We start from the raw sequence: 16,133 nt of genomic DNA, 5'->3' as shown, positions 1-16,133 counted from the left end.
GGCAAGGCAGGCCAGGAGAAACTTCCCTCTGCAGCAGCCCACACCTCAAAGGGAAGAAGAGAGTTTATTCTAAGCTGAATGTGAGTCACGTTGGCCCAAGAATAAGGACTGGGCTTGTCCCGAGTGAAATGTCCCAGTATGGAGGCAGTGTCGTGAACTTTGTGTAGCTGCAAAATAAAAGGGAACACGAGGTAGGCAGCACAGCAAAGCTTGGAATCTTCTGCTGTAGGCGGTAGATATGGTGTTGCTCTCTGATGATGCTCTTCGCTTTTGGTTGGTGGAAGCCAGCAGTCTGCTAAGAATACATCCCAGAGGTTTTGCCTGGTAGTCAAAGGGATCTTAGGTCAAACAATAAGGTAGGCAATGAATGGCAATTAAGGGGAAGAACGAAAACCCAAGATAGTTTGGCTCTGGGTCTGCAGCACTCCAACTCTGTGCAACTGGGACATCCTGACCAGTCAGTCAGCATTTTAGACTCTTCAACTTGGGTGTGGCTTTTCCAGGTAAGTTCAATTCACTGTGTTTGAGTAGTTAGTTAATGACTAGTCTTCTGAATAATGGTTCAGGAGGTAATTTTAGTCTCTTTCTTTTTTTACATATTTAGGCTGTTTTTTTCCAAAGAAGTAAAATAAAGCAATCAACAAGCCAGAAGCTCAGTGGAGCTGATGGAGAAGGGAGCCTATGGGCAACGTTGTGGTAAACACAGCAGGTGACATTGCTGGTTACCAGGGGAGGGGTGTCACTGAGGCCAGAGAAGAAGAGGAGGCTGTCTCCTGACAAGGTGCTAGTAAGCAGCCCCTAGCAGGTCCACAGGCAGGTGAATGCCTTCACTCACTGACCTCAGCTGGGAACTCAGTACAGGATGCTCCTGAGGCAGCTCAGTGTGGGTCAAGCCCATATCCCCTCTAGAGGACCCATCAGCTCACTTAGTTCTCTAAGACATGACTCCAGAAATAGAAAGCTGCAGCTAAAAGTTGCAGGTAGCCACCAGGCAAGGAAATCATGACCAGAAGTCAGCTCACAGTGATCCAGATACTGGAAGATCAGATATGGAGGTGAATGCACCATGTGTGCTTGAATTGATGCAAGTTAAAAAATATGAAGATAAAGCCAGACAGCTCCAAAATAACTGTGCAGAAAAGAAATAAATAGAATGGCCACAAATATCACATGCACATAGCATATAATTTAAATTAAAAACTCATTGGATAGAATCAACCCATTAGATCAAAGTGAAGGGAAGATTACTAAGTGGAAGAGGGTGCTGAGCAAGATTAGAACTCAAAATTAAAAGACAAGGGAGGGATGAAGAACATGGAAGAGGGTGGAGACTAAAGGATGGACTCAGGGTGGGATATCTTGCTGTGGGAGAGAGAAAGAAAAGCTTGGAGGCAGTTTATTTTGCATATAAAACAAGATGAGGATTATCCAAATCAAGGCCAACTGTGGGGATAATCCCAGCACTCCTGAGGTGCAGCAGGAGAGTCAGAAGCTCAGGGCTAGCCTTAACTACATAGCAAGTCTGAGGTCAGATCCTGTCTCATTAAAAAAAAAGTTATTTGAAGCTGATAAAAAGGATAATATACAAATTGAAAAGAACATTGTTCCTCAAGGATGGCAAAGAAAAAAATAGTCTCATTGCACAAAACTGCAGTTCCCTTTTGTGACAGGGGTAGCCGAAGCCTGATGTCCCCAAGTCATCAAGGCAGCACCACTGGAAGAAACTAGTTACTGTGCAGACACTATGCTGACTGGTGATGCCTGGGAGATGCGGAGTGGGTTGCAAATCTGACTCCCCGCAGTTTGCCTCAGGATGGATATTTCAGCGTGGCCTCATCATTAGCTGGGGAGTATCCCAGTGAAACCTGAAATTAGTTTGGGGTTGGAAGCAAATGGCAATGCTACATTTGACCAGTCATTGTCTAAAGAGATAAATTTTTATCTGGTTCAGACTAAAAGACATGGACATGATGAGAGGAAAGGGAAACAATGTGTCTTGCCAAGACCAGCTATGCTTTTTGTTTGTTTGTTTTGTACTTAAGCTTTTGTCCCTTTAATTATAAATTTTGAGTTTCTTACTTGTACACAATTACTGTGGTTACACTTCCCTCCCCCACTGCCTTCACTTACCCCTCTTTCTTCCTATTACCCCCCCCTGTGTGTGTGTGTGTGTGTGTGTGTGTGTGTGTGTGTGTGTGCACATATACAAGTCTTGTGCAGGTGTTCACAGACTCCATGCATTCTTGATCACAGCAGCCTGTCATTCCTAGAAGGCAGCATTTTACAGAGTTCTCATTCTCTGGCTCTTACCGTCTTCCAGGTCCTTCAGCCCCTCTTTTGTGATGTCTCTGGATCTTTCAGTGGGCAATGCAAAAGTCTTCTCTAGGCTGAGCATTGCTTCACAAGGAGGTAGCTGGGGTTCAGGCTGCCCTCCCAGCCTGGGGTCTTGCAGGCGTGGGATCTGGCCATCATTGTGCAATGTGAGACTCTGGCTACTCCCTCATTCACTGCTTCCGACATCGGGAGGAAATCGCTGCTCTACAAAGCCACCACTAGGACCAAACCGAGGGGCAGTGAGAAGGTGAAAGTTCTGACTAAAGCTGAAAACAGGCAAGGAAGAGACAGCGGGGCATGTCCTCTCCTCAGAGACTGCAAGGGGATGTCCTCAGAGTTGGAGAGTAAAGGATTACCAACTAGGAACTCCTTCAGTTAAAGGTCCCTCAACGTCAAGGGCAAGAGAGACATCTCTGGAGAACAGAAAGGTAGCTCAGTCAATGATGTGCTTCAGTGTGAAAACAAGGACCTGAGTTTGGAGTCCCAGCACCTGTATCAAAAAGCTGCCCATGGCAGCATACACCTGTAATCTCAGTACTGGTAAGGGAGAGACAAGGGACTCCCAGAGGCCTGTTGCTCAGTTTGTTGAGTCAAATCAGGAGACTCTAGGTTCAGTGAGAGATCCGGTCTCCAAGAATGAGGAGCAGAAGGATTGAGGGATTGAGGGAGACTTCTGGCCTCCATCGCTGGCCTCTCTGTGTAAATGACCACAAACATGTATGCATGTGTGCCCTCATACACACACACACACACACACACACACACACAGAGAGAGAGAGAGAGAGAGAGAGAGAGAGAGAGAGAGAGAGAGAGAGAGAGAGAGGAGTCCTAAATAGACCTTAACCAAGAGAATCTGCCTCTGGTCTACATGAGAGGCTAAATGGATCCCCTCTGTTGAGAGGGAAGGCTCCAGGGAGAGAACTCTGAACCACACAACAATGAGAAATCCAGGATAAATATTGATTTGTCTTTAGCATTTTTTCTTCTCCTGCTTGTTTTAAAAGCCAAGCTGGTAAAACAATAATCCCAAACCCATACTGATGGCTGCATAAAGCATGAAGCCTTAGTTTGTATGACCGTGTGATGGTGATCAGACAAAAGAGCAGAGAGAAACTGAGAGGATTGGGAGCAGAGGACTGAACAGTGTTGGAATGAAGTCAGCATCAATATGAGCTAGGTTGTCTAAAGCACAAGCTGTCTGTTTGTAACTACCGGGTTGGTTTTGAAGAGTGTACATGCACAGCAGTAAAGAGGCAGCCAGAGGATTAAAAAGATGCCAAGGGGAGTTTGAAAAACAAAAGACAGAATCATGGAATAGAAGATGAGCAAGAAGGAGACATCTAGAAAGCAGCAGCAACATGGAAGACATGAATCCCCTCTCTGGTGACTGCCTTCTGTGTAGTCAGCAGGAAGAATTGAGGAGACTGGGGAAATCTACATCACCCAGCTAGATGGTTGTGAAAATACACACACTGGAGATTCAAAGTCATGGTGGCTTGTGTGTGGAAGTGCAGAGCAAGATAGATGGGAGGAGGTTTCATGTCATAATTTTAAAAAAGGTCGAGTGACTATATTACTAGGAAAAGAATTAGGTCTTAAGAAAAAATAAATCCCAGAGATAGAATATCTTATAATGTTAAAAGCAGTAATTTATGGGGACATAACAACTATAAACAGGTAAACCCCAAACAACACAGTTCCAAAATGCATAAAGTAAAACCCAACAACACCTAATGAAGTAGATTAAACAATAACAGTGGGAAAATTCAGTAGTTTTATTGCCAACTGGAGGGCCAACCTTCAGCAGCCCAGGGTGTACAAAAAAAATCCACAAATACTGTGGGGGCTAGACTTTTTTTTGATCTGAGGGGAAAATAAGAAAATATACACACTTTCTGATGATAACTTTCTTTTTTACTTAATCTTAAAAAATCCTCTCTGAAAATCTGTCTCCACATAGTTACATTCCACACAGTTACATTCTCCATTCTTTTACACAGCTACATCTTCTGTATTCCTCCACCCACTCAGCTACATCTCTTCACACTTCTTCTCTCTGCACACTCAGATACATCATCTGCATTTCTGCACCCACTCAGCTACATCATCTCTTCATATGTCTCCCTACAACTCTCATGTTTCTCTCCTACATACACACATCTCTATACACAGTTACATCTCTTTTCCATACAGCTACACATTTCTTCTTTCTACTCTGCTGCATTCCTTCACACACTACTCTATCATTCACACTCTCACTCCCTCACTCTCCCCTACATAACATCTCTCTTCTATACAGCTACATCTTCTATATCTCTTTGTCTACTCAGCTACATCTCTTCACACTTCTCTCATACTTCTTACACCTCTTCTTTCACACTTCTCCTCTACACACTTAGCTACATCTCCCTTTCAGCACACACACACATACACACACACACACACACACACACACACACACACACACACACACACCTCAACAGCCAAACTCTGGATAATTATAAGTTACATATACAGGGTCTGACTCATTCTCATAACACATGATAAGTCACGTAGTTTCTCTCAGGCTAGTGAGGTCTTGCTGGCTGGGCATGGTAAGTGGCAATGCTTGGCTACCAGCCAAGCTCCTTGGTGAGCAGGCGGGAGGAACATAGGCTGAGAGACATCATGGAAAGTGACACTGAACTTCAGGACCTAAGCAATAAACAGTTAGTTGGCTGAATCTTGAGCCTAGGAGTACACACAGAATGCCAACTGCTGATAGAATTATGTCTACTAAAGTTGCTCGGTTCCTGACCTTGGTTCAACAGACACTTGGGAACTTGTCCTTGTGTATTCTCTGCAGGGGCAGCTGATTTATTTTGAATCTATTATGAGGTCTTAGCTAAATGTGTAAAAGGCTGTCTTTGTAGCTGAGACTTTTCCTATGTCAATATCCTAGTATTATTTCTATTCATCAGAATTATACAGCTTAAGCAGAAATCATCTTTCAGATCATCCACAGCTATAACTGTGGACATTTCTAGGTGGGATATTTTCTCAAGATAAACACACAAGCAGTGGGAAAACACCTATAGCAGTTTTTAGGGAAGAGATGTAGTGGCACATGACAGAATTGCAGATAGAAGCAACAGAGTATGTGGTCTTGTAAGCCTTGCTGATGAGGCTACTCCTCTGGTGGGTCATCACCTGAATTATTAATTGCCATCTGCTCTATTTTCTTGTGGCCTCTGGTAAAGCCATTGCTACTGGCAGCTCTCAACAAGTTTGTATGCAGTAAGGGGCGTTGGAGCAAGACTGAAGTGGGCTCTGGCCCTTTGTGCCACATCACACAAATGTGTGCCTGCCACTACTCCCACTCTGTGTGCTAGCAAACTTGTTGAGACAGGAGGGTCTAGACACTGGATCATGACACACCCAGACACAGCCTCTGTTCTAGTTTTCTTCTTGTTGCTGTGATAAAAATACTCTACCCAGAAGCATCTTGAAGAAGAAAGAGTTTATTTCAGTCTACACATCTGGGTCATAGTCCATTACTAAAGGAAGTCAGGGCAGAGACTCAGAACCCATTGAAGGACACTGCTTGCTGGTTGACAATCTGGCTTGCTTACAGCTCATGCTCAGCTATCTTTCTTATACATCCACCTGCCTAAGAATGGTGCTGCCCACAGTGGTGTGGGCTCTCATTCATGAATTAACAGTCAAGACAAGGCCCCACAAACATGTCCACAGGCCACTCTGACCCATACAATGCCTCAGTGGAGATTCTCTCTCTCCAGATGACTCTAGGTTATTGTCAAGTAGACTAATCAAGACACATTCTGATGGCTTTTCCTCATGGTCCCCAGTGTGCTCTCTATTGTATATCCAGGAGAACAAATGTGGATCTCCACACCAAAGCTTGTAAGTAGCAGCTCACAGCAGCACAGCTCACAACAGTCCACACAAGAATCCCAAACTGCTGACAACTGAGGAATGGAAAATATTAACCAGGCAGAAAGGGGACAATAAACTGAGTCCTGAAAATGGCATGCTAAATGAAGGAAGTCAGATGCAAATGTCCACACAGTGTATAATCTGTTTCTGTACAATTCCAAGAGTTTCACGGAGACAGAGAGTAGACAAGTTGTTGACAGCAACTGGGCCAGAATACGGAGAGTGACAGCTGTGACACTGATCCCTAGGGAGGTTCTTTTAGGGTGACAAGATTGCTCTAAGGTTAAAGTGTGTTTGGTGTGGCTACACTAGAAGTCATTAGCCAATGACTTCAATCAGCAGCTTCTGTGCTATGTACAACATATTGTAATGCAAGTCTTCAGTAGAGACAATTCGTAGTAACAGCAAGAGCAGTGTATAAAGTCGGCTCACCTATGTCGATTGGCTTTCAATAAAAACACCAATACTTCAACAGAGAAAGGACAGCGAAGCATTTCAGCAAACGCCACTTTAACAGTTGAACATCAATAGTGGGAATCTGAGGCTGATCCCTACCTTGCCGCATATGGCAATTGACCAGATGCCAATGGATCACAGACTTAGCTGAAATGTCCCCAAACACAAGTGTTCTCAAATAATAAAATGCATGAGGAAAGTTTTTTAATTTTGTTGCGTCTGAAGTCTTAGGAATCAAAACAGGCAAAGGTGCAGTCCACGCTGAAGCAATTGGTCATATCACATGCACAGTCGGGAGGCAGAGAGCCATGCATGCTGCTGTTCATTTCCCTGTCTCCACTTATAAGATCCCAACCAGGGAATAGTGCCACCCACCTTGGGCAGGTCTTCACAATTCAATTAATTCAATCAAAATAATCCCCAGCAGGCATGCCCAGAGGCCAGTCTCCTAATGATTCTAGATCCTGTCAAGGTGACAATTAGCTCACTACCACCGAAGGCATAAAGACAGAACAGTAAGATAGCTGCAACAAATCCCTGACAGTCTGTGTGTATCCAGAATGGGTAAATCACCTTCATAGCTTAAAGTAGTCAGAGGAAATCCACAAAATACTCACACAGACACCACAGCAGACAAAAGATACCCACATTGCCCTCATTAGAGAAATGCAGATCAATACCATGGAGGTACCATTGCTCACCTACCATAGCCAGGGCAGAAACAAGCAAGGATTTGATTAGGGTGCCAAGAAAGGGGGCGAGTGAAATTTGTATTCACTGCTGGGAGAAAACAATGGACTGTTGAAAGCAAGCAGGTGGTTATTAATAAAATAATGCTAAACCTAGGAAATCAAACAATTTTTTTTAGGTATCTACCTAAGAAAATTCTAGACAAACATTCCCAAGAAGATGGATTTGTGGTCATTTTACAGTAGCCTCGTTCACAATACCCTCAAACTGGAAAAAACCAAATCCATTTTGTTGGTGAATGTAGGGATGTCTATCACAGGCCCATGACATGTTCACACAATGGACTATTGGCAGCAATAGCTCTCAGAGTTCCTGATCTGAGTGAAAGGGTTCCCACCCTACCTGTGCATTCTGCTTTCTGCTGATGTGACCTTCTGGAGAGAAATCAAGGCAGGGTGATCTGGGAGTGTTTTTGGGGTGGGCTGGGGGGGCTATGAAGTGCCAAGGGGGCTCTGGGAGGTGATGAAAGTATTCTAAAGTGCCTTAGTTTGTGATCGTTACGTGTGTTGTGTGTGTGTGTGTGTGTGTGTGTGTGTACATTGGCCAGAATCCATCACACAGCACACCTGTAAGCAGGGAGTTCTGAGCGATGTGTATCATGCCTCAATAAACTTGACTTTAATAAATTGCAGCTTGAGTACCCAGCTCATCTGCAAAAAAAAAAAAATCAATTCCATCTGGATTGTAGATATGAATATAAATATAAAAACAAGCCTAAAGACATAGCAGAAGAGAACATCTTACAGCCTTCATGTAGCCAAAAGATTTTAAACAGAACACACATGTAAGAGATACAGAGGCACAGATGTACAGAGGCACACACACACACACACACACACACACACACACACACACGCTTCTAACTATGGAGGAAATAAAGAGATAAATGTGATTTTTTTTTAAAACTTCAGTTTATTGAAAGACACCACTGAGAAAATAACAAGAAAACTACAGAGTTAAAAAGACACCAGAAATGCGGGTGTATAGATCAGATAGAAAGAATGCCAATAAAAAGCAAGGAAAATAGATTCAATAAGCACAAACCTGATGAGCTTCTGTCACCCAGATGATAAGCATGAAAGTGCTTAGTGTCATTACCCAGCAGGGAGGTTCGGTCTCAGGTCACAGTAATTCACCATTCTGTATCAGACACTGAAGTTTAAAAGAATTACTTACTAGAAAGGCAGGGAACACTTAAAACTCACGCTGGATGGGATGTAAATCACTTCAATAGTTTGGTTGTATCTGCCAATAATTTCTCTCCTGCATATATACTCAAGATAAACACATACACATAGAATTCCAAAATACACATAGGAAAAAGTGCATGTTAGCTTTATTTACTGTTCTTCTGAGGCCAAGCCAGCAAAGGTGCGATCAATCAGTACCGTGTTTCCACAAACATCGGGTGTGTAACAGGGTGTGAGGGAACCCTACAAACACCAGTGAGGGTGAGACATATGAAGTGAACATCTCACGGGGCTTCTTGTAAGTTCAAAAACCAGACAATGCTGATCTGTCATATGACAAGTATGGGCAACGGTCACTTTAAGGAGTACAGACCGGCGAATGTGGAAGACGGCATGCTGGAGATAAAACTCGCTTACAAAACTATAGAGATGCTCATGTCTGCTTCTGAGGCAGCGTGCTGCTGATCTGACCCCTGCACTTTCTCTTCTCTCATATCATTTCCACTATGCAGAAGGTTCACTGTTGAAAGTTTTCTTCAAGTAGCCAGGCACAGCCACACATCTGTATCCCCAGCACTTGGGGGGTTGAGACAGGAGGATCGTGAGTCTGCAGCCAGCCTGAGCTAGTGAAAATTTCCCAGTGGTTACTCCTGAGACTGTCGACCCCACCAGCCATGAACATTCTCATAATGTGATGGTCCAGAGCAAGTGGCTAAATGTCTCAGGCTGCTTGTAGTCCAGTCCCAGAAAATCCAACACCCCCTGCTCGGTCTTCGCTGGTGAGTCCTTTAGCCAGGTTTTTCCACCAGCTTCTCCCTGGAGTCTCCAGGGATTCTTCAGCCCACCCAGCAAGAACAATTCCAGACACACTGCTCCTCATGCCACACTGGCTCCTTTCCTGCTGACTTTTATCCACTTTACAATGAGTCACAAGTTGGGTCCATGACTGCCTCCTAAGCCTCAGCACACAGGCTGTGTGGTGCAAAGGAGAAGGCCAGGACATGGTGACAGAGAACATGCTGTCTGCGGCCAGATTCCAGATTCCTGAGCTGGCACACACAGTACACCAGGCTCCACTCAGCCCAGGACAGATTCTTACCTGATGGTAGACAGGAAGTAGCTCACTTTGGAAGTTGCGGTGCGGTGAGGTAAGGTTAGCTGGTGGCTATTCCTATTTCCCTAATCTCTAAGGCTTTCACCCCTGTAGTAGGCTCCATGCTTTTTCTTTCATAAGACTGCTTAAAAATTTGTCTACAGAAGAGAGAGTAATGGGGAGAGGGGAGTGGAGGGTCTTAGGAGTACTGAATTTTCTGCATATAGAGGACTGTACCAGCTGTAGTGGCTAGGTATGGAGCAGCCAGAGAGACCCAAGCATGCACCCTGCCCCAGCTCTGGTAAAAGCTACCTTACTGTATCACAACCACACAGGGACTCTGTGGCCAAGAACCACATGGATCTAAGTAAGAAGAACCTCTGCTGTGGGCTGGACTTGAACCCAGCACTGTTCTCACCAGGAGACATGGGAGTGCCCACTGACATCCCAGGGTGGTTCTCCTGCCACCTGGGTGTGTCGGTGGCTTGGCACTGGCATCCACTGCAACCAGAGAAAGAAGAAAAGCCAGGCACCCTCCACTTCCGATCTGATGAGCAAGACCCCCCACCCCCACCCCGTGACAGTGGGCTCAGCGTCTACAGACCTGCATAGGAGCAGAGTTCCGCAGTCCACTGTAGCTGTGGTGTGCTGAGAGGTTGCCCCATGGTGGGGACACTTCCTGTGCAGCTGGGTACAGGTGTGCAGCACCCTGACAGCACACACAGCTAGCAGTACTGAGGAGGCATGGGGTTGCCTCCCCACAAATGACAGCTTTGATGTCTCCCTGCCCATCTGCCTTCCTTCCTCTATCCTCTGAGGATTTTGCTTATTATTATTATTTTTATAAATGCATTCCCAGTAAAAAGAAAATTAAATATGCATGAATTTTAAAATGAAGCAGCATGGCAGAGTTCTAAAAGCACTTCATGGAATCAGTCAGCCAATCTTGCATTAATATTTTAATTTGAGAGTGACCTAGGTCAGGTGAGGAATGTGACCTACATGCTGTGTTGGGTGAAGGGGATGAGAATTCAAGTCTGGACTGGAGATGGAGATTGTGTGTGTGTGTGTGTGTGTGTGTGTGTGTGTGTGTGTGTGTGTGTGCACATGTATTCACTCACATGATTGTGTGAGTGTGTATGCATACATGTATTTCCTCACATGATTATGTGTGTGCACACAAGCATTCACTCACATATCTGGAAACACAAGGCATGGAGTCCAATGTGCAGGGAATTCTAACTGCCTTTCACACCCGGAGCTTTCATGCCAACCAGGATTACAAATGAGTTCAGATCATCTGTTAGATTCCTGACTCACCTCTGGACAACTTAAGGGAAAATGGATTTGCTCTGAGTCGTGGTGTGAGAGACACAGTCCCTCATGGTGGGGAGGACATGGTGTGAAGAGCAGCTGTGGCCCATGCAGTTGGAGATTGAACCTGCTTGCTCATATTCCTACAGCTCAGAAGCAGGAAGTAGAGTCAGGCTACAGACACCAAGGCCCGCCCCTTGGTGGCTCACCCACTTCTTCTAACTAGCTCTCACTTCCTAAGTGATCCAAAACTCCCCAAACAGTGCCACCAGCTCTGGACCGAGTTTCCAAACACACGGGTCCTTCAGGGCTTGTAACTAAACCATAATAGTGCCCTTGATGGTTGGGGAAGGTTACTTTCTCTTTTAGGGTACCCCTTGCCTTAGCTTTTTTCTCCCACTGTGATAAAACACCCCGACAAAGTCAACTTAAGGGGGAAAATGTTTATTTTAGCTCACAGTTCAGGTTGCATCATCCCTGACAGCGAGCAAGTCGGGCAGCAGTTGCAGGAGTTTTAAGCAGCTGGTCACATGGTGTCCATAGCCAGAAGAGGGCAAAGGCTGCATGCCAGGGATAAGCTTGAATCCTCCTTTTGATACAGTGCAGGATCCCTGCTTAGGAAGTGAGATGGGTCAACACACATCAATTAACATAGCAGCTACCTCAGTCCCCCACAGGCAGACTCAGGCCTGACTGCCAGGTGTCTCTAGGTTCTGTCAAGTTCACAACACCCCTGAACTCACTTCCTCTGGACACCAGCACTGGCCGGTGGTTCTGACCTCTGGGATGGGTTAGGATCACGGGAACATTTAAATGATACCACTGCCTGGGCCTCACCCTGGGGATTCTGGCTTTGCTGCACTTTCAGCACTGAACAGGTGAGATCTGGGATGCTGGAATACCCAGGTAAAGGATTCATGTTGGTAATAGAGACCCAGGAGGAAAAAGCAAGAAGTCTGAGCCTGCATAGGTGACAGTTTCTCCCCCAAAAAAGGAGGTTTAGCAATGTGGTTCCTCTGTAACACGTCCTGAAAAAGACAGTCACCAACTCTTGTGGCTGATGATGTGCTTGTTTTGTGCTGATGAGGGAGATGTTGCCTTATAACAATGTTCAACCAGAGGCAAAGGGCTTTGCTCTGGATAGCATCCAGGCAGCCAGTGCACCCTGTGGTCCTCATCATGTGTACGCTATCCCAAGGGCCCTCAGCACACCGAGATCTGTCCTGGTGGAGCCCAGGACCCCACTTCTGCTGTTGATAGTGGATGGCTTGAGTAGGAAATGTCCCTGGGAGCCCCTGTGTGTGAGTACCTGCTCTCCAGTTGGCACTGTTAGAGGTTTTGGATCCTTACAATAAACACTAGTTACGGGCGGTAGCTTGCCGTTGGGCTGGTCTTGCTGTTTATATCCTGGCTCCACATCCTACTCTAAGCCTGCTTCCAGACCATGCTTTGAGTAGCATGCAGAGAAGTGCCTCCTTCTTCACCATGTGAGAGAGCAATCAGGGCTTGAGGAAGCCCCACAGACCTACAGTCCACCTATCTCTCCCCTCACAGACACAAAGTTTCTCTTGCCCATGTGTTCTCTAAACTCCCTCCATCCTTTCAGACAGTAGTGTGAGCCGAGCTTAGTGGAATATGGAGACACGGGGTGGGGTGGGGGTGTCACAGTGGTGAGTCAGGCGAGTCTGTGCCTCTGGGCAGAGTATCACCGCCTCCTGCAGGACTCAGAGACCCCTGTACTCAGCACCCAAAGGACTGGAGGGACTGTAAACAGCTCCAGAGACTTCATAGAGTGACAAGGAATCCAGCACGTCCCCTCTGGATGTTTTTCAGTTGCATGGGTTTTCATTTCCAGAGAACTACACATCTATAATCTCTGTGAGTAACTGCTGTGAAGTGAGATGTGAGCTCTTGACTGTTTCCCACAACTCGGCTTTTGTTCTGTGTACATCGGTGAAAGACTGAGTATGAGACCTGGGGATCTCAGGACAAATTAAAACACTTCTGGCACCCTTACATTTGGAGTTCAACATGGGGCCTGCCACCAACACAATGAGAAGCAGCTGGCAACATGGAGCAGCAGCCACTGCCTCCGTGGTCCCGCTGCCTCCGTGGTCCCGCTGCCTCCGTGGTCCTGCTGCCGCCTCCGTGGTCCTGCTGCTGCCTCCGTGGTCCCGCTGCCTCCGTGGTCCCGCTGCCACCTCCGTGGTCCTGCTGCCGCCTCCGTGGTCCCGCTGCCTCCGTGGTCCCGCTGCCTCCGTGGTCCCGCTGCCTCCGTGGTCCCGCTGCCTCCGTGGTCCCGCTGCCTCCGTGGTCCCGCTGCCTCCGTGGTCCCGCTGCCTCCGTGGTCCTGCTGCCTCCGTGGTCCTGCTGCTGCCTCTGTGGTCCTGCTGCCTCCGTGTCCGCTCCTGTGTCCTGCTGCCTCCGTGGTCCTGCTGCCTCCGTGGTCCTGCTGCTGCCTCCGTGGTCCTGCTGCCTCCATGGTCCTGCTGCCTCCTCCATGGTCCTGCTGCCTCCGTGGTCCTGCTGCCTCCGTGGTCCTGCTGCCCCTCGTGGTCCTGCTGCCTCCGTGGTCCTGCCGCCTCTGTGGTCCTGCTGCCGCCTCCGTGGTCCTGCTGCCTCCGTGGTCCTGCCGCCTCTGTGGTCCTGCTGCCGCCTCCGTGGTCCTGCTGCCTCCGTGGTCCTGCCGCCTCTTGTGGTCCTGCTGCGCCTCCGTGGTCCTGCTGCCTCCGTGGTCCTGCTGCCTCCGTGGTCCTGCTGCCGCCTCTGTGGTCCTGCTGCCGCCTCCGTGGTCCTGCTGCCTCCGTGGTCCTGCTGCTGCCTCCGTGGTCCCGCTGCCTCTGTGGTCCTGCTGCCACCTTCGTGGTCCTGCTGCCTCCGTGATCCTGCTGCCGCCTCCGTGGTCCTGCTGCCTCCGTGGTCCTGCTGCCTCCGTGGTCCTGCTGCCTCCGTGGTCCTGCTGCCTCCGTGGTCCTGCTGCCGCCTCCGTGGTCCTGCTGCTGCCTCCGTGGTCCTGCTGCTGCCTCCATGGTCCTGCTGCCTCCGTGGTCCTGCTGCCTCCGTGGTCCTGCTGCCTCCGTGGTCCCTCTGCCACTGTTTGTGGCCCGGCCCAGCCCCAGCTGCAGATTCTCCTCCCTTCTCACTGAAGCAAACTCACTAGCCCTTCTACTCACTCAGTAACTGTTAGAGATAGGAGGATGCATGTTGCTCTGCCAAGTAACGAAGCCACCTGAAGACAGGGAACTGAACAGAGATCCATCTTCACTGGTCACTATGTCTGTGTTGAGAATTTGCCTGCTTGCCAAGATTTGTCAGTAATCAATGCATGGAGTATTTCCAGTGCTGTTCTCAGGCAAGCAGACACTGGTGAAGACATGGAGGGCTGAATGTTCCTGCAGAGATGCCACCTTTGGGACCCTGGCTCATAGATCTGGGAGGGCCCTTGACCAGCAGAGAAATGGGCAGCAAGCTCCGGAACCAGGGGAATCCCAACACAGGCACCAGGCAGTCTTGGGAGAGGAACAAACCTCAGTACTAGATTTTACAATCTATATATAAAAAAAATCTACCAGGATGGGTTATTTTAGGAATGTTTATATATATGGATATATAAATATATATCATATGTATATATTATACAGAACATGTATGTATTACATACAGATGCATTTATGTATATATTGTATTTATGTACATATTTAAAATCCTATATACATAATATATTCCATCTATATATGGCCTCTTTTTAGTAATTGCTTCATATTCTCAAATCCAATATTTCCATGGACTTTAGAGCAGCAAGTTCCTAGAATAATGGGCATCAATTTATATTCTTTTGGCTGTTGGTGTTTCTCAGAGTATAGCCTCTCCAAGTCCTGCCATGAACACATAACAGTCCCATGGTGACATGCTTTGGCCAATTGTAAATAAAGACCTCCTTCCTGAATGTCCCTACACACAAAGCATGTCAAAGCTCTAAGAAATCCTGCACTCAGTGAATTCTTTACTTTGGTGTTTCCTAAATATATTTAAACATTTCCTACTTTCCCCTCCAGGGAACACAGACAGTGGACACAGCAGGCACTAATGTCTCCTTAAGGGACGGTATGTATATGTGTGTGTGTGTGTGTGTGTGTGTGTGTGTGTGTGTGTGTGTGTGTGTTGTCTTCAAGGTTACAAGTCTGGATTGATGTTAGTAAGAGTGTGCAGCTTGCCCTTGGTAGTCCTGTGCATCCTTTGAAGCTCGTGCAAAGCTCCAGCTTGCCCTTCTTCAGAGTGATCAGTGGTAAAACACACCTCATCTTGGCTGGAGAGATGCCTGTAAGGAAAAGCACATGTGCGGTGCAGTGGCTGGCCCGTGCAGGGTGGGGAAAGCAGGTTGCACTTATTTAGGTGCTATCCTTGCGGTGTAGGGACATGGGCTCTGCTGAGTGTCGTCTGCAGTCACCAGACGCTGAGGAAGAAATGTCTGAGCTGCCAAGGGGAGAATTGCCAACTCTGAATGATGTCTTTCTAAACCAGAGAAGCTGTGGTCCCTGAGGTCTGAGGATATACTTTTGTTGATGTTATTTAGCACCAGGGAGGACAACACTGAGGCTTTGTCCTGCAGGGGCTTCTGAGCACTGATGTGCTGCAGTGAGCCAAAGGAGGGACAGGTAGACTTGGGGAAGAAGGACCCAGAGGAAGCTGCTTCCCAGGGTAACCAGGAGCCTGCAGATGTGATCTCAGCTGTGATGGCTTAGACAGCAGAAAAGAAGGCGTGGTCATTATTATGAAATAGCGTAGGGACAGCAGGATGTGTCCTATAATCATGATACAGAACTCAGCAAAAATCAATAAAAGAAATAAAGTATACATCTAACTCAAGAGAAGGGCCTGCTAAGACACAGTACAGAGACCTCAAGGACTTAGTTGGAGTTCATTCTCCCATCGTCCTCCAGGACTTAAATTTGTCTTCTTGTGGCAATATTGGGAATGTGTTCCCTGTCACCCAGGCACTGGATATAAAATAAAGTGAGATGCTGAGAGGCTAGGGACAGAAGAATCAGAACATCTACAAT

The sequence above is a fragment of the Peromyscus leucopus genome, chromosome 4 (genome assembly GCF_004664715.2).
Source record: "Peromyscus leucopus breed LL Stock chromosome 4, UCI_PerLeu_2.1, whole genome shotgun sequence".
NCBI lineage: Eukaryota > Metazoa > Chordata > Mammalia > Rodentia > Cricetidae > Peromyscus > Peromyscus leucopus.
This window is presented reverse-complemented; position numbering follows the sequence as displayed.